The sequence below is a fragment of the Gorilla gorilla genome, chromosome 5 (assembly GCF_029281585.2).
Source record: "Gorilla gorilla gorilla isolate KB3781 chromosome 5, NHGRI_mGorGor1-v2.1_pri, whole genome shotgun sequence".
Lineage (NCBI taxonomy): Eukaryota > Metazoa > Chordata > Mammalia > Primates > Hominidae > Gorilla > Gorilla gorilla.
In genome coordinates, this window is record NC_073229.2 from 96,502,756 (window position 1) to 96,514,680 (window position 11,925).

Here is an 11,925-nt window from a genome sequence, read left to right on the forward strand (position 1 = left end):
CCATGGTGTATATGTACCACATTTTCTTTATCCAATCCACTGCTGATGGGCACTTAGGTTGATTCCATTGTCCTTGCTATTTTGAATAGTGCTGCAATGAACATATGGGTGGATGTGTCTGTTTTGATAGAATGAATTCTTTTCCCTTGGGTATATACCGAGGAGTGGGATTGCTTCTACCATAGGGCACTTAACTTTTCATATGCTTTGGTTCCCTTTGGTGCCTGGTGATACCTATAGACTCCTTCTCAGAATAATGAAGTTAAACTCCTTTAAAAAGTACATAGGAGGAAAATGAAGCCAATTATATTGAAAGAGTTAAAAACATTTTAACAACAAATTTGTGGTCTGGCGTGGTGGCTCACACCTGTAATCCCAACACTTAGGGAGGCTGAAGCAGGCGGATACTTGAGCCCAGGAGTTTTGAGAGACCAGCCTGGGCAATATGGCAAAAACCCATCTCTACAAAATAAATAAATAAATAAATAATTTTTAAAAAGCCAGGCACGATGGCACACACCTGTAGTCCTAGCTACTTGAGAGGCTGAGGCTTGCAGATTGAGCCTGGAAGGGAGAGGCTGCAGTGAGCCTTTGTCACACCACTGCATTCCAGTCTGAGTGACAGTGAGACCCTGTCTCAAAAAACAAAATAAAAATTTGTCATCTAGCAATACATGTGACTTCTTTACTGAGGTATTAAAAGAAATCTAGTGACAGGTCCAATAACTACAGTGTTTTTGAAGCTGTGATGAGCATAAATACTAGTTGATATTATGAATATGTGTGATTCTGTACTGACAGCAAGGTCACAGGTACTACTATGCTATTGTGGTTTCTTACCTACAGTGATAAATGAAAGAAATTTTAAATTACAATTAGAGATTAGAAAAAAGTAAAGATGCATTTTTTTCTCTTTTAGTTCACAGACTTCCTGAACTCCTGCCTGGGACTATTGCAGGAATAGTATAATAACCCATTATATGAGCTTCATTTACCCTGTCTCTCCAAGACTTTGTAAAACAATTATACTCTCACATCAATCATAAAAGAATTCACAGCTAGTATATATTTTTTCTTTTTATGATTTATTCCAATAATGTTATTATGAAACGGCTTCTTGAAACTGTAAATCCCTTTGAAATAATTCAAGTTAAAAATAATGACATAAACAAGTAGCTCAGTGTATGGCACAGAGACTGTACACTAACACAAGATGGTAGAATGAATGCACAACACAGAAACTGAGGACTCCACATTGTTCTGGATCACTGCTTCTCAGTCTATAAAAACTCAATCTCCTTTTCATAAATCCCAAAGTTTCACGTCCAACTCCCAAAACAGCTACAGTTATAATGCTAAAGGGATCCATAGCTATTTCTTCAGTTGAGAATCAAAATAAAGTCTATGTTTTTTGTTGCCCCTAGCCAGGATTTTCTTGCATGCTAGCTTGTATTCTAAAAACAACACTTTTGTTTTGTGTGGATTCTGCTTTTCTTTGGTCCAATTTCACCATCTGACATAGTTTGGATGTCCCCTCCAAATCTCATGTTGAGATGTAATCCCCAGTGTAGGAGGTGGGGCCTGCAGGGAGCTGCTTGGGTCATGGGGATGGATCCCTCCTGGCTTAGTGACTTCCCCACCACAAAGAGTGAGTTCTCAGGAGATCTGGTCCTTTAAAAGTGTGGGGCACCTCCCCCTGCCCTTGCTCCTGTTTTCCCCATACGAAGTACCAGCTCCCACTTTGCCTCCCACCATGAGTAAAAGCTCCCTGAGGCCTCCCAAGAAGCAAGCAGATGCCTGCACCATGCTGCCTGTACAGTCTGCCGAACCATGAGCCAATTAAATGTCTTTTCTTTATAAATTACCCAGTCTCAGGTATTTCTTTATAGGAATGCAAGAATGACCTAACGTGGTATTATATCAAATATATTGTTTGATTTCTCAACCATGTACACTAAGGTGGAGACTTCTACACTGGAAGTATAATAATTGGGCTCAATAAAATTGCAAGTAACCAATATGAAGTGCTCTATGACACACAAATTAAAAAAAAAAAACTCCTATTTGAAGGGTTTTTTTTTCTAAATCATAGCAACAGTAAATTTTAAAATTACAAATTAATTTTGACTTTATAAATCCACCACCTTTATTTCTGGCAGTTAAACTATTGGAGTCCCCTTTTCCTTGGGGTTTTCTTATCCTTCTGAAAGCAGCTACAGGCTGAAGTAAAAGTATTTTCCAAGATGTTCTTTTGTAAATGTGTAACCCCCTGATGACATAAAGCAAAGTGTGCATGTTGAGTTTGGAAGGGTTGGAGATTTGAGAGCTAGAAGGGTAACAGAGGGGAAAACATCTAGAAACAGTGGAGGGATAAAGGGCAACTTGGATCAATGGGGAATCCTGTCTCATTCCATAGTAGAGCAACAGCTCAACAATGGTCAGGCTATATCCTAAAGCCAGAGAAACAGTGGTCAGTCATGGTTCAATTTCACTTTTGTGCTCCAATGTTAGAACTAAGTTTTTCAAAAATTTATGACAGGTCACCAAGTTACAAAGGAAATGGTTTAGGAGAGCTGGTTCCTGTACTGTAAAACAATTTCCACTTACTCTCCTCTCTCTCCCTGAATTTCATCATCTCCCAAGTGCCCCCCACCCCCAGGCTCTCTGCTTTTTGATTCTTCCATTCTGAAGAGGAGAAGGCAGATCTTCCCCTGCATTCTCTGCCAAGGACTCACCCGCTGCTCACTCATCTGTGTTCTGCCACCACAACGTCATAGGCAGCTAAGATCAGTGCTCAAATTTTAAAGTTGCAACCATTTACCTTGGGATCCTGTTAAAATATACATTCAATTTTAGAAGTCCAAGATGAGGCCTCAGATAATGCATCTCTAACACACTCCCAGGCAGGACCTATTATGTCATTTACGAGGTCTAGTACAAAATAAAAATGTGAGCCCCCATGCTAAAAAATTCTTAAGATTTTCAAGATAGCAACAGCAGAGCATGAAGCCAAGAGCAGGCCTCCTGAGTGCGAGGCCTGGTGTGACTGCCCAGGACCCAGGCCTATGAAGCCGGTCCCACCTCCAAGTGATGCAGGGGTTGGAAGAGCTCAGTTTGCACAGAAAGATTGAATGCCCAGGCCTGGAAAGCAGAGCCTTGTGACTGGCCACACTTTCCACTGGCCTATCTACTAAGTAAAACCAGCAAAACCACTCATGATTTTTCAGTCTAGATCTCTGATTCATCGATTAAAATTGATAAGTTGGTGACCCTAGAGTAATGCTCCAGAAATGCACTTCTTTTTCTTTAAAACACTCTTGATGAAAGCTTTCCAATTATAAGGAATTAAGAAACATTATTTGAGCCTTTCTTTAGACAATGATGGAAGAGGAAGGAGGCAGGACAAATGGGAAGGCCCCAGAACCTTCACTCTTGCTCTGAGCTTTGCTCTGTTTGATGATTTTATTGGGGGTAGGTGAAGGGGGATGTTGATGCGGGTCAGTCAGGCAAATTTCGCTTTTGTGAAAAGATAGATGGAGACTAAGAAAGATAGATTCTCTCCCTCTCTCTCTCTCTCTCTTTTTTTTTTTTTTTTGAGACAATATCTCGCTCCGTCACCCAAGCTAGAATGCAGTGGTGCAATCATGGCTTACTGAAGCCCCAAACTTCTAGGCTCAGCCTCAGCCTCCTCGGTAGCCGGAACAAAAGGCATGCACCACCACACATGGCTAATTTTTAAGTTTTTTTTAGAGATGGGGGTCGGACTATGTGGGCCTGCCTGGTCTCAAACTCCTGGCCTCAAGCAGTCTTCCTGCCTTGCCCTCCCAAAGGGCTGCGATTACAGGTGTGAGGCACCACACCAGGCCTGATTCTTTTACTCTAATAGCAACCACAAACCAAATATAACTCTGAGCTACATAAATCCTCTTTCCTAGGAAATTAGGCTATCAGAACCCTAGTTGTTGGAGAGTTAAACAAAGTTCTACCACTTTAGGGTTGGATTGCCTCTCAGTTCCAAAGGTAACAGGAAGCCCAGTGTCAGGGTATCACCTGACCTCCTGCAATCCCAACCCTCCTCACTTTCCCACGCTGGACTCCTGCCTGTTAGCTACCATTAGGGCATCAGATGGATAGGAAGTAGGAAAATAGGAAATTCAAAATAGTGTATCTAGTGGCATGTTCTCACCTCCTAGGAGGCTGTGAAATATTTGTGAATTTCCCCTGCTTTATTAACAGGCAAATAGCAGTTGTATTACCTGGTTCTTCTCAAAATTTAGTTTAAAAAGAAATCTCACTCTGCCACACTAGCATTTGGCTCAAAATTATGAACAAGGGTTTCAGTCTGTAGGCGGGGGCCTCAACCCTGCCCTCTGTTGGTGAGAGCTAGAACCTCATAAAATAAGCGGGTGTGGTGGCGCATCTCAGCCACAAGATGGCAGCAGTGCTTCGTGCAGGTCCGAGAAGACGCTGAACGCAGAGGGATCTTTTGAGAGTCAATGCTGATGCGCTAGCCTTCAGTAGGGAAAATTTAACTAGGACTGACTAAACCTTAAGGTTAAGGACAAATCTTGTGGGGCAACTGCCTTTTATATGGTGTAAAAATATCTGCTTGAGAATACAGTATAAGTATTTTATAATTATATGCATACTCAAATCTTTTTCATCTTTATCTCCACCAAGAATCAATCAAGAGGTTTTGTTTTGGTGAATGAATTCTGAGTTTTGACTCACCTCCCTCGAGATTATAGGTTCATTTCCAGTCCCCAGGAGTGTGTGGCCAGAGAATCTCTGTCGTTTCCACTTATGGAATAAAGTTGCCCTGTCCCTGGGACCAATGCCACCATGCTCAAGCACAGCCATGTGTGGACGGGCCACGCCAAGGCCAAGTACCCGGGACGAGGGGCAGAGAGGAGGCATGAGCAGCAGGGAGAGAACTTCTCAGGGCTGGACCATGAGCCACCACTGGAAGGTGCGTAAGGGGCTGCGCACTCTTTCTGGGAGCTGCCACAACAAAGTACCCAAAGCTTGTGGCTTAAAACGACAAGAACTTCTTTTTAAAACAAGAACTTATTTTACCGTTCTGGAGGCCAGAAATCTGAAATCAAGGTGCCAGCAGACCCACACTCCCTCCAAAGGCCTCAGGGAAGAATGCTTCCTGCCCACTCCCAGCTCCTGGGGCCTACTGGCACTCCTTGACTTGTGGCAGTAGAACTGCAGTCTCTACCTCCATCCTCACATGGCCTCCAGGTGCCCCCTCTCTTCTTTTTTGATCTCTTATAAGGACGTTTGTCGTTGGACTTGGGGCCCACCCTAAGTCAAGGCCTTCTCATCTCAATATCCTTACCTTAATTATATCTGCAAAGACCTTTCTTCCAAATAAGATCACATTCAGATGTTCTGAGTGGACTTTTATTTTGGGATGGGGTCATCATTCAACCCACTACAGGTGGGAGGTAGGAGATTCCTTGACACCACTCTAATTATTCTCACCATGATTATGGAATTTCAATCGATGTGGACAAAAGCCAGTAAACATCAGGACAAAGCAGCAAAGTTCACCTGACTATAAATGTGGGAGTTTCTAGAGATGCATCATTGGCAAAGGCACCCTCTCTCCCCAGAGATGTCTCTTTGAACCCCTCTGTGGAATCTGTGAAATAACTCCCTAGTAACTTGAACCCACTAGGATTTACAGCATTTCAAAATGTGTGTGATTAATAACAATCTAATAACGACACTCTAATTTGTGTACAAATACCATAATATTAACAAAAATACTATAATACAAACATATTCTAATTCAATTAGTCTTTTGTGATAACGGGTATGAACAATTGGATCTATAACCTCATAGTTAATGAGATTATATAACTATATACCATTGGGCAGAAAAAATTCTGATAATGCTACCTACCCTGCTTGCCTAAGAGAAATGTCTATCAGAGTGTTTTTAAATATATAAAACCCTCTAAGAATGAAAGATGTGCTTTTCTTTCTCGTCCACTTCTGCAGCACATACAGGCGTGTGTATGTGTAAACAACAAACACTGAACCTCATCCCGTGCGACTCAAAGTCCAGTCCTCTGACCAGTAGCACCAGCAACAGCTGGGAGCTTGTCGGAAATACAGACCCTCAGGTCCCGCCCCGAACTGACTGAATCAGACTCTGCTGTTTAACAAAATCCCTGAGTGATTCATAGAGATACTAAAGTTTGAGAAGCCCTGCTCTAAATGATCTCGTTTGGTAAGTTTTATTCACTAAAATGGGAGTCCTAAATATTTTTCTCATAATTAGCTCCATAGGAACAATCAGGTGTGAGCAGTGGTTGGCACAGGGAGAGAAAGAAGGCACTTTTACCCAGTATGTGGTCCTCCTTTGCTGACAATCCACCCTCCTTCCCCAGCAAACCAGATTATGAACCTCAGGAGCAATGCCTGACTTAGACATCAGTTGGGTTCACCTTTTATGACTATGAAAGATCAATGGGGCTGCCCTGATTGAGGAAGAGTAAGTACTGTGATCTTGACTCTGGCCTTTTAATGTGGCATTTTCCAAGACAACTGAAAAAGTAACTGCAAGGGCATGCCAGAAACATTGGTTTAAAAAAAAAAAAAGGAAAGGGAAAATTTTAAAAGATAAGAAAGACAAAAGAGCCCATTGGAGAATCCTTTGATTTTTCTCACCCCTGATTCCTTATAGGAACAACGTGAATAATGATAACATTCATCTCAATCAGGTAAGTCCCCTGTTGTGAAAGCATTCCGCTTTGAGGTGCCCAGATGGAAGGTGCTTTACAAATAGAGAATGATGGCAGCTGGGTTGGCATTTGTGTGGTCGCTTACTATTTAAAAGCAGAGAGTGCCTGACAGTGCTGCAGGGTTTCACTTGGTCCCACTGTGGGTTGGCGAGCTCCCTGGCTGGGTCCTGGTTGCCAAGGAAACTGCTGCAGAAGAGATTGAGACTGTCTGGGTTCTTGGTTGATTGGTGGAGCTGAGAGCAGCATTTTATATAAGAAATACGTATTTTCAGTGACCAGAGCAAAAGTAAATAATGGCTACTAGAAGGAATCACATCCATCTTCTCCAACAGAGTTCATTTGGATAGAAACTCTTAGCAATGAAGAAGTAGCCTTCTCAGGAGCAATAAATAGGACTTAGAAATCTCCAGCTCAAACTTATGTGCTCTATGGGGAGCCATTGCCTTAGCTGGGCACAGGAGTTTTATCATCCTCTTTTAGGCAAACCTGGGAATGTAATGACTAGGTCAGCCTCAGATCACATCCTTGCCATATGTTGGCACACCACTGATTAAGGACAGCAGAGAAATGCTGTCTTGCCATCTTCTCTTAGAGGGGAGACAGAATTTGTATGTGGCATTTGTTGATCTTGCTCACTGCACATCTGTGAACTTTTCTTGACTGCCTCCCAGGTAGCATCAGCTATTCCTCTGTGTTCCCATAGTACAATATTCAAGTCTTTATTATCACATTCTACTACAATTTGTCGGGGGGTGGAGAGGGATCTACTCCTTTTACCTGTCAAGTAATTTGCTTAAAGTCAAAGATTATGTTTATTGCTCTATTACAAGTGCCTGGCACAGTATCTAACATAGCAGGTCGTCAATAATTATTTGAGTGAATTGCCCGCCCTTAGTGTAGGCTGAGTGAAGGTTGAGCAGACACAACAATGACTTTTTCAGAAAACCTCAATGAAGCAGAAACAACACAATCATTACATGAAAGACTTACTAATTGCCAGTAGTTTACATAGTTATTGCATCTAATTTTCGTATTCCTGCTAAAGCTATAAGGTACGTAGCATTGCCCACACTTACAGGAAAAGACAGTGTACCCCAGAAAGGTTAAGTAAGTGACTTTGCAGGTATCACAACTAGTCAGTTACTGAGCCAGTATTTGCATCCAGGTCTATCTGATTGCAAAGCAGTGTTCTTAGCCATCATGTCAGGCTATCTCAGAGCCTTCTAATGAATCATGTAGAGCCCTGCATATGGTGTTCCCCAGAGTTGAAGGACACAAACCCCTTGCAATGATAGAACTGTCCTTGGTGAAAAGGCATAAGGTAAGATAACAGGTTGGATGGGATTCAGCTGGGACCTAAGATGTGTGCATAATGATAACAGCACAATAACAGAGAAAAGGTATGCTGGGGGTCAAATCCAAGCTCCAGAAATTACTAGCTTTGTAGTCTTTTGAAAGGAATGAAAATACTTTGTTCTTCAGATCCCTCATCTCCAAGTTGAGGCAAGTTAATATCATTTTCTTAGAAGGAAAAATTGTAAGAATTTTAAAACAGTATTTGCAAATGTGCATAGTACAGCTCCCAACACATAATGCCTAATGAATTATCACCATCATCTTTACTATCAATACTATCATGCTCATTATAGGTGTTATTTTCATTATATAAAGTGTGTCGCTTAAAAGCCTAAGGAGCTGCCCAAATTTAAGCATAATTTGAATATCATTGCAAAACCACCTCCTTTAAAAGGTTAAAGAAGCTGGGAAGATGTTACCCAAGAGAAGAAAGGATTCTGTCTGGTCGGTTGACATTCTCATCACAAACTGCCAACAATCCATTGTGAGGTTTGCATAAGTCATTTGACGTCATTGCCACAACTGTTAAAGAAGGTAGTAAAAGTGAAGGATAGTTTGAAAACTACAAAGAACCATACAGAGGTTCTTACTCTCTGCTTGTCAACTAAAATTCACAAAAACATTTCAGTTTTTCTTCCCTTTTTAAGACAGGTTGGGATGCCTTTGGGTCTCCTTACCTAGCCACACTCTCCCCACCCCTCTGCTGCCCATGGCCACTAGCTCGTCAGGGATAAAGAGAGGAGAGAAACGTGTATTCTTTCCATTAAACTCATGATTAAATAACAACATTTCAAGGATGAGGTCTGCACTTTCTATTTCTTGGTGGCTTTTCTAATTCTGTAAATATGCTGACATGTCTTTATAGGTAGAAGACTCTCTATGGCCTGGAAAAGCTATCCTCAAGTCATCTGACAGCCCAGGAGGCATATGTTGTAGTTACTTCACAACCACCAGTTGCTGGAGACCACAGTTAGAGCCAATCAGCAGGTGCTCTGAGGGGCGGGAGCCTCCTGATTGCCAATTTGTAGTATTTGCTGCCAAAGCTCTCTGTCCTCTTCAGATGAGCTTTCCCGGATCTTATTGTTTAACAGGCATATGTGGCAGTAACAGTTCTCGAGTTACTGTGTTTTTCGGCTGTCGTAAGACCATGGTCTTGTGGATGCTGCGTCAGTGTTCATTTTAATTGGACATCTTGATAACATCCACAGAACACAATTTATCCAGTCTAGGGATGACCTACTTCCTCCTAATAGCTTCTTGAAAGCCACAGTTCCATGAAAGCTGTGAGATACTAAATTTGTGTTGTTTTCAGCCTCTAAATTTTTGGTAGTTTCATGCAGCAATAGAAAATAATATAATAACTGATGCACACTCTCCAAAACTTTCAAGGTCATGAAAGACAAGGAAAGATTGAAGGCCTGTCACAGATTAAAAGAGAACAAAGAGAAGTGACAACTAAAGGCAATGTGAGATCCTGAGTTGCACCTGGGGACAGAAAAATACATTAGTTGTATAACTGGTGAAATGTAAATACAGTGTGTAGTTTAATTAAAAAAAAAGAAAAAAAGCAAGCCACAGTTCCAGAGCCTGTTAACTTTTCTCCTATGGTGTTTATCTAGCTGAATTTCCTTTCCTCCCAAATGTTCTGTAGCTGGTGGGATCTGTGTAAATAGAGATACTTCAGCTCAAATATTCATTAATTTTACTCAGTTAATGAAACCTCTACCTTTGCAGTTATCCAGTTATTAAGACGACAGCCCTGCTTGAGATTCTTGCTGCTTTCCATAGACAATTCCAGAAAGGCTGCAATTATAAGCAGTACAGTCTGAACGTGCTCAGCACACTCGGGCTGTCTAGCTTTGAACCAAACAGGCTTATCTTGGCTTAGAAAAAGAAGCCATAAACAGAGACAGAAATGCAGTTAAAGCATTATATTTAGCATTGCATATGCTTAGGTCAAAATCAACCTTCCAAAATAGTAGTGCCAGAAATTCATTTTAACTCCTGAAATGTGAGTGAATCCTAAAATGTTAAAGCTGGAAGGAACTACTCATTTTATAGAGGAAGTAACTAGGTCTAGACAGGTAAAATAACCTTTTAAGCTCCTCACTGGTGACAGAGCCAGCACTAGAACCCATTTATCATGAAGCCCAGTACCACCCCCACTAGTGTCTTAGAGACTCGTTTTTGTTTGCCCATTAGAGTTAATAAATGGTTCAAACTGTTCACAGACATTATCTCATTTGATTGGCACACATGTTGTATTGATTTCTATATAAGGACCTAGTAAGTGAAATAGAAGAATCCTGAACTGTTTTACAATTCCCTCTTCTCCACCTCTGGAGTTCACTCCTCAACTGGAAAGATCTCAATTTGAATCCATTTGTGTAATGTCAAAACGCCAAAGCCACATATCCGTGTGCACAGAGGTAGCTTTGCTCTCTTGTTTTTCCTTGATACAGGCACAGGGATTCAGTGTAATCTGAGCAGGCTCAGGAGAATTATTCAGTGACAGATCCACAAAGGAAGCAAGGCAAAAAAGAGAGCACATGGGAGAGATTAGTTTGGAAGTGACTCTGTTGCTTATTCCTGGCTTTTGCTGACATTCAGAGGGATTAAGACAGCATGAAGGAAGAATGACTAACACAGCCGCCTGCTCGCCTCAGAGGGTGCAGCTCTTGTGGGTCTCTGCATTGCAAGAGGAATGGAAGGCGGGTGTTCAGGGCAGCAGGATCCCTGGGGAGGAGCCGAGTCCGCAGAACTGCCCATGGTCTGAGGGTGGTCAGGAGGCCTGGATCTCTATCTGGGCCCCGCCACAAGCTTGGCCGAGTCATTTACCCACCCAGAACAGCTCTCCTCACCTAGGACGTGGGAGAGATGAACCATATTGGGGTATTAAACATCATGATTAATAACATTACTACTATCATTATTATTATTATTATTTGCAAATAAGAAGATGAACATGAAAAAGAGATTTTTTTAAATACATGGACTGACTTCGGCGATTGAGTGGGTGAAAACACTCCCACTGCAGGCGCTCCCCTGCCTGGGTCCCTGGAGCAGCCCCTGCACGCTCTGTTGAGCAGAGTCTGAAAGCAAAGAGCTGGTCTTTAATGGTCTCTCATTTCTCACCTTATATTTTCGCTTCCATGTAAATCCATCCTTTGTGCCAAGTACCTTCTAACACATCACCAGGAGGGTGAAGGGAATGCACACGCTTCACCTCATCCTGTGATCTCCAGAGTCAACTGAACATCCCCATCCAGATGGCACTGAAAAGAACCTCTGCCAACCCTACAGCCAAGTGGTTTTAGACTCATGGCTGAAAGGTAGAATTTAAGAAGGAATATACATATATATATATATACACACACACACACACACACACACACCCCTATAAAATGAAATTTCTAAACAACCATTTTATAAAATGCTATTTGTCTTAATCAATACAAGATAGGAGCTATATGTAAACTGATGTAAAAGCCTTTTAAAATAAGAATGACATCAAGTGGGTCCATTTCTCAGTTTCATCTCTTGTCACTAAGCAAGCCCAGGCCTTTCCCTGGTTCTGCATTTTCTGTTTGGACATTGTTAAGTGCTATGCACTGGCATCTTCCCCTCTAATCATTTTATCTCTGGCCTCAATTTCTGTATTTGGTATGAAAAACAGTGTGCTCTGTATCACGATTCAACAAAACACAGATTTTTCTAGGTAATTTAGGTGGAGTAGTAACAGGTCACCTTTTCCCCAACTCCCATTCATTTCTTTGGCCCTTGGTCTTTAAAATCACGAGTCTAGTAATTT